The sequence below is a fragment of the Panthera pardus genome, unplaced genomic scaffold (assembly GCF_024362965.1).
Source record: "Panthera pardus isolate Hobbes unplaced genomic scaffold, ASM2436296v1 HiC_scaffold_16, whole genome shotgun sequence".
Lineage (NCBI taxonomy): Eukaryota > Metazoa > Chordata > Mammalia > Carnivora > Felidae > Panthera > Panthera pardus.
In genome coordinates this window covers 113,255,314-113,270,966 of record NW_026526721.1, presented here as the reverse complement: position 1 = coordinate 113,270,966, position 15,653 = coordinate 113,255,314, and the positions used below count along the sequence as shown (strand labels likewise).

At 41.4% G+C, this 15,653-nt stretch overlaps 1 long non-coding RNA gene across 1 annotated transcript; it reads right to left on the bottom strand.

Moving 5' to 3' along the window:
* Positions 1–6,860: 6,860 nt before the first annotated feature.
* LOC109260961 (uncharacterized) lies at positions 6,861–15,443 on the bottom strand. The gene is made up of 4 exons (XR_002077209.2): positions 15,323–15,443; positions 14,947–15,078; positions 9,440–9,516; positions 6,861–6,932 (listed from the first exon to the last, which is right to left on the bottom strand). It is a non-coding gene; the product is annotated as an uncharacterized LOC109260961 (long non-coding RNA).
* Between the last annotated feature and the right edge of the window lie 210 nt (positions 15,444–15,653).

Below are 15,653 nucleotides of genomic sequence, written 5' to 3'. Positions count from 1 at the left end.
CTTATTTGTTTAAAGACACCAGATTCGTTAATGTTGAACTCACCACCAGCAGCACCACAGCTCGTGTCTGAACAGAGCTAACCTAACAAATGCATTTTCTCTATCCTCTATCAAGCACATAGCCTTCTTGTGCTTAGGAATGCTTCAGCATTTATCTTGGGGGACCATTTTCAACAGCAAAATCATCCAAAAAGAATGAAATCTTGCCATTTGCGACGTGAATGGAACCAAAGTTTATTATGCTGAGCGAAATAAGTCAGCCAAAGAAAGACAAATACCATATGATTTCATTCATATGGGGAATTTAAGAAACAAAACAGAGGAACATGGGGGGATGGGAAGAAAAAATAAGATAAAAACAGGGAGGCAAACCATAAGAGACTCTTAACTGTAGAGAACAAACTAAGGGTTGTTGGAGGGAAAGTGGGTGTAGGGATGGGCTAGATGGGTGATGGGCATTAAGGAGGGCACTTGAGATGAGCACTGGGTGTTATATGTAAGTGATGAATTACTAAATTCTACTCCTGAAACCAATACTACATTGTATGCTAACTAACTTGAATTTAAATAAATCTTGGAAGAAAAAAAAGCAAAATCATCAACAAAAAGCACACAACCCCCCCCCCCCAAAACACGGCACTAAATAGACTCAAAAAAGAACACTTGTTGGTACTAAGAGAACTGAATCAAGAAGCCTGAGCATCATCTTGTTTGACTGCAGCTGGAAACATGTGCATAGGGTGACTCCAATGTTTTGCTACTCTTTGCATGTCACAAATGACCACAAAAATGCTGTGAATTATGGTTTTGGGGTTACAAATAAATTTTTGAGGGTAGGCGAATTAGCAAATGTAGAATCTGAGGTGCGCCTGTGTGGCTCAGTCGGTTAAGCCTCCAACTCTTGATTTTGGCTCTAGTCATGATCCCAGGGTTATGGGATCGAGTCCCACATCAGGCTCCACACTGAGTGTGGAAACAGCTTGGGATTCTTTCCCTCTCCCTCTCTCTCTGCCCCTCCGCAGTTCTCTCTCTCTCAAAAGAAATGAATAAAATAAACATTAAAAAAATGTAGACTCTGAATAATTAGGATTGACTATACATCATACAGTGGAATATTATTGGGCTATCAAAAAATGAGGTTCCAATACTAAACATGAATGAAACCTGAAAACATTATGCTAAGTGAAAGAAACTGGACACAAAAGGCCACATATTGTATGATTTCACTTGTATAAATGTCCAGAATAGGCAAAATGATAGAGGCAGAAAGTAGATTAGTGGTTGCCAGGGGTTGGGAAATGGCAAATGGGAAGTGACACTATTTGGAGCATGGGGTCTCTTTTGGGGTGATTAAAATATTCTGGAATTAAATAGTTGTGATTTTGTATAGCTTTGTGAATGTATTAATGAACACTGAATTATATACATGAAGAGTGAATTTTGCGGTATTAAATTATATTTCAATTAAAAAATAAAATAAATTAAAAAATATGTAGAAGGTCTGGAAACACTATCAACAACTTATACCTTATTAATTTATAAAGCATTTCACACAACAGCAGAATATACTTTCTTATCAAGTATACATGGAATATTCACTAATATAAATAATATTCTGGGCCATAAAACAAACCTTAACAAATTAAAAAGTATTGAAATCATACAAAGTATGTTCTCTGTCCATAACTGAATTAAACTAAAACTCAATACCGGAAAGATATCCTGAAAATCACTAAGTATTTGGAAATTAAACAGTACAGAGTGAAATACCTCACCAATCAAAGAGAAAATCACAAGGTAAATTACAAAATAGTTTTAATCAAATGAAAATGAAAACAAAGCATATCAGCTAAAGTAGTGGTTAGAGGAAATTTTATAGAATTAGACTGATATTAGGAAAGAAGTAATGCCTCTGAGCTTTCACTTTAAGAAATTTGGGGCATCTAGGTGGCCCAGTTGGTTAAGCAGCTGACTCTTGATTTTGGCTCAGGTCATGATCTCATGGTTCTTGGGTTTGAGCCCCACATCGGTTCTGCTCTCACAGTGCGGAGCCTGCTTTGGAGGCTCTGTCTCCCCCTCTCTGCCCCTCCTCTCCCAAAAATAAATAAATGTTAAAAAAATTTAAGAAAAAAAGAAACTAGAAAAAGAAGAGTACATTAAACCCAAAGTAAGCAGAAAGAAGAAAATATTTATAAGAAAAGCAGAAATTAATGAAATTTAAAATGGAAAAACAATAGAGAAAATCACTGAAACAACAAAAAAAACAGTTCTTTGGAAAAAATCAATAAAATTGACTAACTTCTAGCAAGATTGACATGAAAAAAAAAGAGAGAAGAAACAAATTACAAATATCAAGAATGAAACAGAAGATATCATTACAGATCCTGCAGACAACAAAAGGATAATAAGGATAATATATTTATACAATAATATATATTATATATATTTATGTAATAATAATATATACTATATATATATTTTTAAATATTTATTTTGAGAGAGAGAGAGAATGAGCAGGGGAGGGGCAAAGAGAGGGAGAGAGAGAATCCCAAGCAGGCTCTGCACCGTTAGCTCAGAACCCAATGTGGGGCTGGAACTCACAAGCTGTGAGATCATGACCTGAGCTGAAATCAAGAGTCAGATGCTTAACTGACTGAGCCACCCAGGCACCCTTCAATCTCATCACTTCTATTCAGTGTTGTACTAGAGGTCCTAGCTAGTGTAGTAAGGCAAGAAAAAGAAACAGCATGCATATATATTGGAAAGAAAAAAAAACAAACATATTCTTAGGTATCATAATTATCCACATAAAAAATATCAAAGAATCTATGAAAAAGCTGCTTTTCTTTTCTGAAAAGTATTTACTTTTCTGAAAAGTAATTTAGCGACTTTGCAAGATACAATGTCAACATGAAAAAATAAATTCCATTTCCATATGCTATAAATAAGTAGAAATTGAAATAAAAATAACATTTGCCTTAGCATCAAAAATTGTGAAACACTAGGTATAAATCTAACAAAATATTGGAAGATCTGTATAAAGGAATGAACAACTGATATACACAACAATATGGATGCATTTTAAAAGCATTATGCTAAGTGAAAAAAGCTGTAAGCAAAAGATTATATGCAATATGGTTCCATTTATATGAAATTCTAGAACTGTAGTAACAGAAAGCACATCAGTGGTTGCCAGGGTCCAAGTATAGAAGGAAGACATTACCTACAAAGAAGTACAAGGGAGCTTTTTGGTGTTATGGAAAGTTCTATCTTGATTGTGGTGGTGTTTATATAACTGGATACATTTATCAGAACACAGAAGCATACACATAAAATTGGTGAAGTATATGCAAAATATACCTCAATAAAGTTGATTTTAAAATAGACAGAAAGTCGTCAGATTGCCACAGAGGATGGATTGATGAGGGTAATCAAGACAAGAGGCATAGATGTTAATTATTCAGTCACAAAAGCTAGAATTTTGAAAAAGAAAGTTGATTGACAAATAAGGGGAAAGCACAAGAAGACCAAAAAAGGAAAATACAAAAGCACAGAAACAGATGAGCTTCCGGAACACAGATTTTGTGTGCTAAGATAATTTAAAGACGAGCCACAGATTGGCATGACAGACACAGCCACCTGGGTGCACTGGCTCTCATTCCTTTCTCTGCCCCACTCTGGTCTCCCTTGAATGTTGTGCGAAGCTGCTCAGGCTAATTCCAAGGTAGGCTCATGTTAGTACCATTGTTTCAGTTTGCCGGTTGCATTTTTAGGGCTCCTAAGGGGGAATTTGGTTCTGAGCTACTTTCTGAAGCTGGAAAGGCCAGGGGTCAAGTGGCCTCTGTGGCCACTTGTTTACTCTTTTGGTTGATGAGCACTTATTATTTCCACTGAGCTCTTAGCTAGTAGCCACTTCCTGTCTTCACATGATCCCACTCCTGTAGGGGTGTCCTGGGCAATACTTGGGACTTATATGTACTATTTTTTTTGAAATTTAACTTCAGTTGGGTATCCTGTCCCCCTAGGATTCCACCTAGGATTACCCTTCCAGGTAATCCTGGCTTTTTTCCAGGTAATTCCTGAGACTATGTTTTCCCTCAGTCTTATCATTCAGGGTTTACAGTGACAATATGTTTACACATCCAGGAACAAAAACAGACTCATGGCCAACAACCTGGAAGAGGAATATTGTCCTCTCAAGATTCAGGCTAGTCTGAAAAATGGGGTTATCTTTTCTCTAAATAGCTGTGCCCTCCACACAGGTAATCAAAACCTGCCACAATGAATCTCCTTACCTACAGGAGAAATATTTCTCTTTGCATGTTTAAGGAAAAATAAAAATTAAATTCTTGCCTTAGACTAGTAGCAAGAAGTTAAAAATGTGATCAATCCTGGGCTGCCTGGGTGGCTCAGTCAGTTGAGTGTCTGATTTCAGCTCAAGTCATGATCTCACGGTTCGTGAGTTCAAGCCCCGTGTTGGGCTCTGTGCTGACAGCTCAGAGCCTGGAGCCTGCTTCAGATTTTATGTCTCCCTCACTCTCTGCCCCTCCCCTGCTCACCTTTTGTCTCTCTCCCTCTCTCTCTCGAAAATAAACATTAAAAAATTTTTTTTAGAAATGTGATCAATCCAATCAAAGACTGATTTGCTTCTTCTTCAACAATTCCTTTTACATATAATTTGCATACAAAGATCTTACTTGATCTGACTTTTTCCTAAGCGTGTCTGAGTCTAGCTTGAAGGCAATTTCATACCAAGAAAAACATACTGAATTGTAGCATCTGGTACAAGGACTAGGGATTCTTTATTGTCTGATCAGTGCCCTAAAATGTCTTCATGAATCAGATAATATTTTAAACCTCAAGTACCATCAACTTCATTATTTGAAATCTGTGATCTTATATTTGCCATGTATTTTAAACTCTCATTAATGATGAAAATGAGGCTGTCAATTAAGCTAAATGACATGACTGGGGTTACAGTAAGTCAACTGTTACAGAGTGCTGGAGTCAGGAGTTCTTGCTTCAGTGGGTGATGAGAAATCTATGTCTCTCTCTCTCTCTCTCTCTTCTTTTCTGGTTCCCCATTTCTCTCAACATCCCCAAAACCCTAAATTAGAAACATAAATTGAACATATTTATGACTTAAATATTTAGTAATTGGCTATGACTATTCATAGGTTAATTTTTCACAAAAACTATAATCCATGGACCAAAAACACATGGGTGAATCTTGCCTATAAGTATCATTCTTGTGCATTATAGAGTAGGCATATGTTAGATAGTCCTAAATGAGTACATGTGACTGATGAAGAGACCAATGTGTCTCACATTCTGTGTCCCTTTGCCCCACTGCATCAGTGAGGCACAGAACCTCTTTGCCTCAACTAATTATAGCAGAGAAAAGGCTTTTAGTTTCAAAAGTGCAAGGGCTCAGGGCATAGAGAAAACCTAGTGTGGGGTGCTAGGGTGGCTCAGGTCATGATCTCAAGGTTCATGAGTTTGAGCCCCACATTGGGCTCTCTGTTGTCAGTGCAGAGCCTGCTTCAGATCCTCTGCCCTCTCTCTGCCCCCTGCCCCCGATTCATGCTCTCTTTCTCTCAAAAATAATTAAACATTAAAAAAAACTAATGAGAAAGAATGAGTCTTCTTATCAACTCATCATTCCCCCAAAGATCCACAGGTGAGGGGAGAAGGAAAAGAAGAGAATTGGAGGGGAGGCAAAGGGAAGTTAACTGAACTCTGGTGTGGCCTGGGAGGGGGTTTCCATGTACCGCTTCCTCCTCCATGCTGAGGTCCTGAGCGGAAGGTGAGGAGAAGTGTAAAAAAACAAAAAAACAAAAAACACAAAACAAAACAAAACAAAAAACAAATAAGATCCTAGAATCTGGTGAGCATCTATATACTCTCTTACACAATCCCTCCTCCCTGCAACCCATCCAAAGGCCAGGGAGGCAGCCAGAGCCAGGGTCCCCTGGAATACCTGAGTATATGATAGAGTTCTGGGTTCATGGTCCCAGGAGCCTCACAGACTTATCTGTGCCCTGGGCTACAAGGGGGGCCTGGAATGACCTCTGAGAGAGTTCAACCTTGGCAGTCTTGAAGCCTCCCTGCATTGACAATGGATGACCAGACAGGAATGAGGATGCCTCATTCATTGGATGGGTATTCATTATTGGGTGGATAATGACCCAGATCAGATGCCTACTCTCACTCAGACAAGCACTCAGTTCTTCCCCAGCAACTTAGACAGATGGAAGGAAAAAACCCTTCTTGATTGAGATTGTTTCCATTTAAGACATACTAACATTGGTTATTAGGAGACTAAATGAAGTTATATATTTTAGAGCACTAAATTTATGGTCTGAAATACATGTCTATTACAGATAGAAGATAGATCGATGACAGATAAATAGATAAATGATAGATATAGAGTGTAATATTTTATATATTTAAATTATGTGCATTCTCTCTATATATAGCTTAGAAATTTGCTGGGGAAGTAGATAATTAGGGGAGTGGGCTTTTCTTTTCTATCTATGATGAAGGCTCAAGAGGGTGAGCAGGAAATTATCACATTGGTTCCAATAAAGAAAATGAAAAGAAAATGCACATGTGAGTGTGCGTGCATTTATGCATGTGTGTGTGTGCACGTGTGTGTGTGTACAGAGTAGAATAGTGTAGTGTAGGATGGATAGATAGATGGATAGATAGACAGACATCTTGAGCTACCACCTCTCTGCCTAGAACAGTTCTTACAATGATGGAAAAAAGCCAGACTACTCCTAAAGCTTCCATATGAACCTAAACAATACATCTCCTAGGGTCTCCAATCTACTTTGCCAGCCTTAACTGTGCAGTTTATCTTGTGGCCTCTTGCTGTCATAGTGGATGGTCAGAATTCCTGCTGTAACTCCAGGACGAGACCACGCTTTCTGAAACAATTAGATGGTGAGGAGGAAACACTGGCTGAGTTTGGCTCAGCAAGTCTTTTTCTCCATTAATGACAAAGCATGAATAAATCAAAGACCATTTCTGAAAGTTTGTAGACAAAGCACAGACCTTGGGCTTTCATTTTGAGGATGAAGAAAATGTAATACATTTATTTATTAAATAGAGAGAGGGAAAAAATGTTTCTGGTTCTCTTAGGAACCACTTAAACCAAGAAACAGGTAGATCTGTGCATAGCAACCTGACTAGATATTTTAATTATGAGAGACAAAATGGTGATGTGGCTGAAAGTATGAACCCTGGAGTCAGGTGGCCTGGGTTTGAATCCCAGCTCTGCCTCAGGTGGCTTTTGTATCTCAGTTTTCGTATTTGTAAAGGGGGTTTACAATAGTAGCTCCCTCATGGGATTGCAGTGAAGATTAAATGAGTAATCTGTAAAGAATCTAGATTAGTAAACACTATGTTATTGTACTGTTATTTGTTTTAAAATATTACTGTGTGGAGAGAGACCACCTGCTTACTCTGTACCACTTAGGCAGAATTGGGAATAGTTCAAAAAGAGATATAAGAGCTTCAGATGAGGAATAATGAAGAATTTGGGAAGTTTTTGTGGTTGTTTTTAAGTTCTGGAATAGTTCGCCAAAGAAGTTACAAGGGCTTGAAAAACAGATGCCCTTAAAAGCAGGATAATAGGGGGTGCATGGATGGCTCAGTTGGTTAAGCATCCAACTCGTGATTTTAGCTCAGGTCATGATCTCACGGTTCATGAGATTGAGCACTATGAGTATAGAGCTTGCTTGGAATTCTCTCTCTCCCTCTCTGCCTCTCTCCTTTCTGTGCCCCTCTGCCTCTCTCTCAAAATAAATAAATAAATTTTCAAAAGAGCAGGAGAGTTACTCATTGGACCAGGCTAGTTTTAGTGTAAATCTGTTGTACTAGGATGACCCCATGATGAGTGCTAACCTTCTTGATCTGGATGGCTTGGAATTTCATTTAGTTGTAAGTTTCTTCGGACCCTAAATCAGCTATGTCACTGGTGATGATGGTGGATGGTTTGTCATTTCTTAAATGCACTTTAACCCTGGTGGTGGACCAACTGCATGTTAAATACCTAGCGAAGAGACTGGAACTAGAATACAGTCAGAGTTGTTTTAATATTCCAGAGGATGAAGATTTACAGAGAGCATTTTGACTATTTAGGACGGTTTTCCATGTGAGTTAATGCTATTGAACAGAATAGTACGTTTTTGGGGCACCTGGGTGGCTCAGTTGGTTAAGCATCTGACTTTGGCTCAGGTCATGATCTCACTTCTCATGGGTTTGGCCCTGTGTCAGGCTCTGTGCTGGTGGCTCAGAGCCTGGGGCCTGCTTCGGATTCTGTCTCCATCTCTCTGCCCCTCCCCTGCTTGCACTGTGTCGCTGTCTCTGTCTCTGTCTCTCTCTCAAATATAAAATAAAACATTAAAAAAAATTTTTTTTTAAATAAAAAAGAATAGAAAGTTTTCCTAAACCCAGTTGTGTGACTTGATACATGCTCCTCAGTTATTTGAGAAAAAGGTCAAGAAGACACAGGACAGAAAAATTAAAATAAAAATTTTAAACTAGGTTCCTGGGTGGCTCAGTCGGTTGAGTGTCTGACTTCAGCTCATGATCTCTCAGTTTGTAGCCTCCAGCCTCACATCAGGCTCTCTGCTGTCAACAGAGCCCACTTGAAATCCTCTGTCCCCCTCTCTCTCTGCCCTTCCCCTGCTCATACACGCATCATGACTAGTCTGTGGTCAGCTAATCTTTTGGCCACAACTAATTCAAAGGATGATCCTAGGTAAGTGTTCTATTTAGTGGGGCCTGGTACGTTTTATAGGTAACTCTTTCCTGAAGATCAATACACTTACAATCAAACCAGGCAATCTGTAAGAATTCTATTTGACTCCAATGTTGTCATCATAGGAAGAGTAATATGGCGTTCAATCTATATTCTGTTCAAATCATAGAGTCGACTCATGTCAACATCAAGGCCAGTCCCTTCCCCCATGTTATACACAGCCAAACTGAGGCTAGAAGCATTTACTTACGAGATTTATCCCAAGTGAAATTGGTGGCAGAGTTGAGGTAGGAACCCAGAACCCTTGCATTGCCACCCACCCCCACCCCCTGCCTCCCGCCCCACCTCATCTCACACCTCTCTCCTTCTTCCTCATGACACTCCAGGAACAGCAGTCTTCATTCTGTCCTCCTAACAGGGCCTCGGTATACTTGGATTTCCTCTACCTTTCTCCTCATGTATTCCTGCGATTCCTCCCTCTGTCAGGTGTCACTTCAGTTTCCATCTTTTTAGAGAGGCCTTCCCCAAAAATCCGCCAGTTACTATCTATCAAATCACCTTGCTTACTTCCCTTCCCAGCACTATTGAAATTATCTTCTTTATTATTTCTTTTTCTATTGTTGTCTCCCTGCCATTCACAGGTAACCACCAGGAGAGCTGGGGCCATACCTGTCTTGTTCCTTGCTGTATTTCCTGCTTCTAGGATCGTGTCTGGGACAGTGTAGGGGCTCCACGAACACTGCTGACTACAAAAAGGAAGAAAAAACTTTTAAAAGAGCCATTCTGTTTATCTGGATCTTTTGATTACACTGTGTTGCAACTTTTAATTAATGTAGCATAATAATATTTATTGAGGACATGCTATATTTTCCAAAAGCTCTGTTAGGCCTTTTTGAAACCTTTGCAATAACCCTGGGTGGTAGGTATAATTATCCTTGTTTTATTGATGCAAAAGCTGAAACTCAGAGAATTTAAGTGGCTCAACAAGTTGCAAAGCCCCATTCAAACCCATGCTGGTCTGATGTGAAAGTAATCATACCTAAGACTTGCAGCATGCTTTATTTATTATATCTGTTCCCTAGTGTTCAATATCAGGGCTGTATCAGTAAATAACGATTACAGAACACTTCCCAGATTGTGAGAGCTCAGAGCAGAGTTTAATTTCACATTAATAATGGAGTAGTCAAAAGTACAAAGATGCTTATAATTACATTGATCTTTGAATGTTCAAGTAAGCTTTGGCTTCCTCATTTGTTTAGGTTTTGATTTGTTTGTTGTGTCTGCTAGGGCTCAGGAGAGGAAAGGAGAAATAGCCTCAGTGAGGAGAGAGCTTTTGCTTGGGCTTGAGAGACCAGGAGGAGCTAATGAGAAGTTTTGTTCTCTGTTCTGACTGCTAATTACTGAGCCCTCACCTCCCCTACCTGTAATGTGGAGATTTGTGGAAAGGTTGCCTAACAGGTTGGGAGAGAATTGAATGTTGCTTTGGGCTGGCAGAATTTTTTTTTTTTTTTTTTTTTTTTTTTTTTTTTGACTCTTCTCAAGGCCAACATAACTTTCTGCCTTGATTCTTACATCCTGGCCATTATTAGAGAAGGGAGGTGGTAAAGAGGAAGGTCAAACAGTTGTTCTCTTCAGTTCAAGGATGTTTCTAGTCTCCCCAAAGGGCACCAGGTGGAGAAGATTCAGGAATATTATCAGTGTTCCAGTCAGCTGCCTCTAATCCTGGCCATGGTCACAGGCATCAGGTGGCAACTGTCAGGCCCACATGTGACCTCTGGTGGGCAGGCAACATCCCCCACATGCCTTCTCCCTCATGCCACTCTCTCTACCCTTCTGCCCCACCTCCTCAGTCCTTTACAATATGTTACCACCATTCCCTTCCTGCTAGCCTACGTCCGGAAGGGCATATGCTAAGAATCTCCTCCCCAGCCTAGAGTTCTATTGCAAGAACGTGCTTGCATGACTGGAGCTTCAGAAAGTGTCGTGTCCACCCCATTTGTTTTGATCCAAATATCCCCTTTGGAAAAACCCAGAATTGATGTTCACCTATAGTAACACAGGTGTAAAAAAGATACCCAAGGACTCAATGCAAAGGAAGGAAAATTCAGTTTTAGGGCCCTCTAAAGTCTAGACCATCCTTTGTGCTACGGAGAAGGATGGAGGGGAACAGATGGTGAGCCGGTCTTCTACTCTGTGAACTTCTGGGACGGATGCACCCAGAGCAATGAGTTGCAGTGAGAAAGACAAAGCTGAATTTTTGAAATATGTTAATAATATTATCATCCAAGTCGCCCTAATTTACTGTTTTTCAGAGAATGCCGGAAAGCTAGTCCTGCAAGAGACAGGTCTCTAAACTTTTTTGCTCTCCTACTTCCTAAGAGGCAAAGGTCAAGAGAGGAAAGAGGACTACCTGTGCATCAAATGTTAAATGAGAAGGGTGAAATATTTTTCTTTACCAGGTTACCTAGCAAGCTTAGGATGGAAACATGGGAGAAGAAAAGTAGAGTGTGAAAAAGCAGTTAAACATGGCTTTTAGGAGGAAAAACAAGGGAAGAAGCTAGGAAGGAAAGCAGGATTGGAGTTCACCTGAGAGGAGCAAGGTAGGATTAGAAGAGATAGGAGGTGGGTTTAGGGAATTTCTGCTGCCAGAATCCTGGGGTGCCACTGTACCTGGGGAGGCTGCATTTGTTTCCAAAGTCAAGGGATGGACACAGGGTCATCCAGGAAAGAACTCATATATGCTAACTGAGGTTTTCCAGAGTCAGGGCCGGGAAGGATAGGCAGATTTCCAGGTAGGTACACAGGGCACCTGCGTGTTGGATGACAGAGTCGTCTTGCAGCTCACAGAAGCAGCGCAGGTGCAGTGAGCTGTTCCCAGGATTGACTGGGTCATTACCAAGGTCAAAGGAAGACTTAGCTGTGGGCGTGTGGGGCTGAGCTCTGATGTGGCTGAGGTGTGAAGTCTGGGTGCAGTGGTGTGCAGAAGGCTAGGGTGCACCACACTGGCGTGGGCAGGGGGCCCCGAGGGGCCAGCAAAGGTTCATGAGTCCAGATGCCTGAAAGGAAGGAAGAATGTCCACATGAGACCCCAGGAGAGCTTGAATAGGAAGGCAGATCTTTGCCAACGAGTTTCAGGGGCTCATTCCTGTCCTAACTTGGTTGCGGCTAATATCTGAATGGGTTGCCTAGAGAGAAATGCAAACAGCTGACTTTACGGAGAAGCCCTTAGTGGAAATGCAGAGATCATGTTTATCATTAGTGTTGCCCTTGGTCAAGGGTTAGAGCTACAAGCAAGGCAGCTAACCGGAAGGGACCAAAGGAAGGATGGTTGGAACAGACCGGGATGGGTTACGTTTAGGCTAACTTATCAAAGTAACTGAGGCTGGGGACCCATCACTCACCTGACTGTTCTCTTTCACTGTACTAAAATGGCTGGCTCTGACACCATGTTTAAGGGGAAAGCTCTTTAGGAGAAGAGGAGAGAATTAGACAGATGTTCCCATCAAAACTAAGTTCCAGTCCAGTGGGGTAGGCAGTTGAGGCACTGGTCTGGGATCAGTAACTCATACTGCATCTAGAAGAGACAGAAATTTAGAAGCCAAAGTGTCTGTCAGGAGGGCCAAAGGAGGGGTTCCACCTTGAAGGTCATGGCAAGGCAAAGGTCAAGAGCTCAGATGTTTAGTCAGAATAACACTCCTGATCAGCCTTGTTGTATTTAACAAGGAGGTGGTCTCAAGGTGGGGAAGGAATTGGGTCTACCTATGGTTTGGGTGGAGTTTACTCTTTCCGCACAATAGGGGTTGGTCCTGGCTGACTTAATCCAGTGATTGGTTCTGGGGCGCATAACCCAGTCTGAGACAATAAGAAATAAGATGTTTGCTAAGCTTTCTATGAAAGAAATCTTTTCCTTTCCTGTTTAATAAGACTTTTTTTTTACCCCAGGCAGTAGAGTGTGATTGAATATGTGAAATGTATAGTTGTTGTAGCCATGGGGTGGAAGGTGTGGGGCCAGGTGGGCTATAGGCCTGTCATGTGGAGCCTGAGGATGGCCCCCATGTTGTGGCAAAACGGAGGTGAGGACTTTAGTAGCCTTGTCTGAATGGCTGTATCAAAACTGACCTGAAATATCAACTGCCACTGGATTTCAGATACATGAATGAATACATTTACTATTTCAGCCGATTTGAATGGGATTTTGCTTTTATTTTTTCAACTTAGTCTTAACTGATGCATTAAGGAAGGGTGAGGGAGCAAAGCCTAAAGGAGCCGTTATGATGGCTTACAAAGTCCTCTCATTCAGGAATCAAGCCTTCTGGAAAATAAATCCTCCTGGCGCCTCTTGGGATGGTGATTCGGAAGATTACTTGAAAGCAGTCCTGTGGGCGGGGGCTTCCCTTTGGAAGCAGCAGCCCCTGCCACAAACTGAACAAAGGTGTACAAGGCCAGCAATGATGTTCAGGAGGTGAATAGTGAAAATGTCATCACTTTGTGTTTGATTTGCTTGTTGGGCTTTCCTAAAATGGTGGGAGGGAGGTCAGAATTTCTTGCACTCTGCTAAATATTTTGCTGAATTCATCTGTGAGGCTGAAGAAACAAAATTGGCCCTTTCAGATTGTTCTCTAACTTTCAAGAAAGCAACACAGCCCCAAATACCACAAGCTGGCCCAGTGTGGGTGGTGCCAGGAGAAGCCGCAGAAGTGTTCCTGGTTAAAGCCCTCCCCGAACCCTTCCCTCATGTGATCTTTCCAGAAGGAATGTGTTCCTGAGACCAGGTTCCACCCTGCAGCCTCAGCCTCCTGGACCACATCCTGAAACTCTATTCTGAAGCATTCTTTGGTTGGGGCTCAAGAAGCACTGGTCCCAGTAAAAAGTCACCTGCAAAGGAAACTGGCACGAATAGTCAGTCACTTTCAGTGGCCTGATGCCAGAGAGCCAGGAGAGCTCCCCAGCACTGCCATTCCTCTCCCGCTGACTTGTATTTTCTCCAGTGTTCCGAAGCAAATGCTGAGTCATGTGTGAGCATGAACCCTGAATTATCAGCCATCCCTCAGTATGAACTAAATCATCTGACCCTGTCCTGAGAGCAAGTTTGGGCTTCTGGAGAAGGGAGAGAGCAGTTATCCAAGTGGCTTCAGAAGGAGCCCCGGAGGAGAGAACTGACAGAGGACAGAACTGATGGTTCTGGAGTGGAAGCCTCATGCTGGGCCTCTTAATGGCTCTTCATCCAAGTCGCCCTAATTTACTGTTTTTCAGAGAATGCTGGAAAGCTGGTCCTGCCAGAGACAGGTCTCTAAACTTTTTTGCTCTCCTACTTCCTAAGAGAATTCTGAAACATCAAGATTTTCCATCGTCAATATAGAGGCTTTTTTAAATTAATAGTAGAAAATATAAAACACTTGAATTCAGGTGAGGATCAATACAATTGACAAATATTTTATAATATGACTTGCTAAAACAAATTTTAACTGCTTATTGAATAAAGAGAATCAAATCTAGGGGCATCTGGGTGGCTCAATCGGTTAAGCGTCCGACTCTTGATTTCAGCTCAGGTCATGATTCCAGGATCATGGAATCAAGCCCTGCATCGGGCTCCATGCTGAGATTGGAGCCTACTTAAGACTCTCTCTCTCTCTCTCTCTCTCTCTCTCTCTTTCTCTCTCTCTCTCTGTGTCTGTCTCCCCCTCTGCTCCACTTGTTCACACACGTGTTCTCTAAAAAAAAAAAGAGAGAGAGAGAATCAAATCTGAAAGAAAAAAATGTAAAAATTTTCCCATGAATTTTCTTTGATATATCTCAAAACATTTGGTGGTCTCAGAAAAACATTCCAGTTATAGACTAAAGAACATACGTTACAAATCGGTATCATTTCAGTTACTCTGAATTCCCAGCAGCTCAGCATGTCCCATTCATGCACAGCTTCAGGCTTAACAAAACTCTGGGTAAAATGGGACCCTAAGTGTTTCATGATTTAACATTCAAGGAGCAGGCAACCCAGAATACTTGGATCCCAGTGTAGGTCCTCATGGTAAGATTTGGGGTGAGTGAGAGGCCAGCCTCTCTTTTACCAAGGGGAACAGCCCACAGCATTGGGAAGGCAGTCTTATTCTCAGGTGGATCAGTTCTATGAAAGGAAAAGTACGGAATTAAGATCTGGAAATTGATTCCTTTTAAATTACCTGTATCCCTTGAGAAGTCTTCATGTGCCCTCAGGTGCATGCATCCCAGCATCGGGGACACTCCATGACAACAGGTTTCCAGGGAAATGCAGCTGGATTTCCTTACTGGCTTCTTAAAGGCTCTGAGAGGGCCTGCAGTAAAGAAACACGTCCTTGTTAAACCTAGAGTTTTCTAAAAGTACTTTTTCATTTGTTTTTAACGCTTGTTAGCATTACCATAAAAACTTTTGGACTAGTGTTATTATTGGCATTCATTGGCATAACGAATTTGAAGTTGAGTCACTTGCTCTAGGCCAGGGGTCCACAAACTCTGTAAAGTCAGATGACAAATGTTTTCATCTCTGAAAGCCATTTAGTCTCTGTTGTAGGTACTCACCTCTGCTATTGTAATGCAAAAGCACCATAGACAATTCATCAATGAATTAGGGCAGCTGCAGGTTCTAAAAAAAGCCTGTATTTACAAAATCAGGCAGTGGGTTGGATTTGGCCTGCAGGCCTTGTATACTTTGATCACCTCTGCACCAGGCTGTGTATCTAAAGGGATTTGAAGCCAGGTCTGGTGACTTCACAATGTGGACCCTGTCCCCATGTCACTCTGAGGAGGTGTCACGGAGAACCCCATAAAAGGAGGCTGCAGCACAGGAGACAAACCTCATCCCCTTGGGCATTTGGCCAAGGGCTGGCCCCTTCCAGCTTAGCTGATTCTG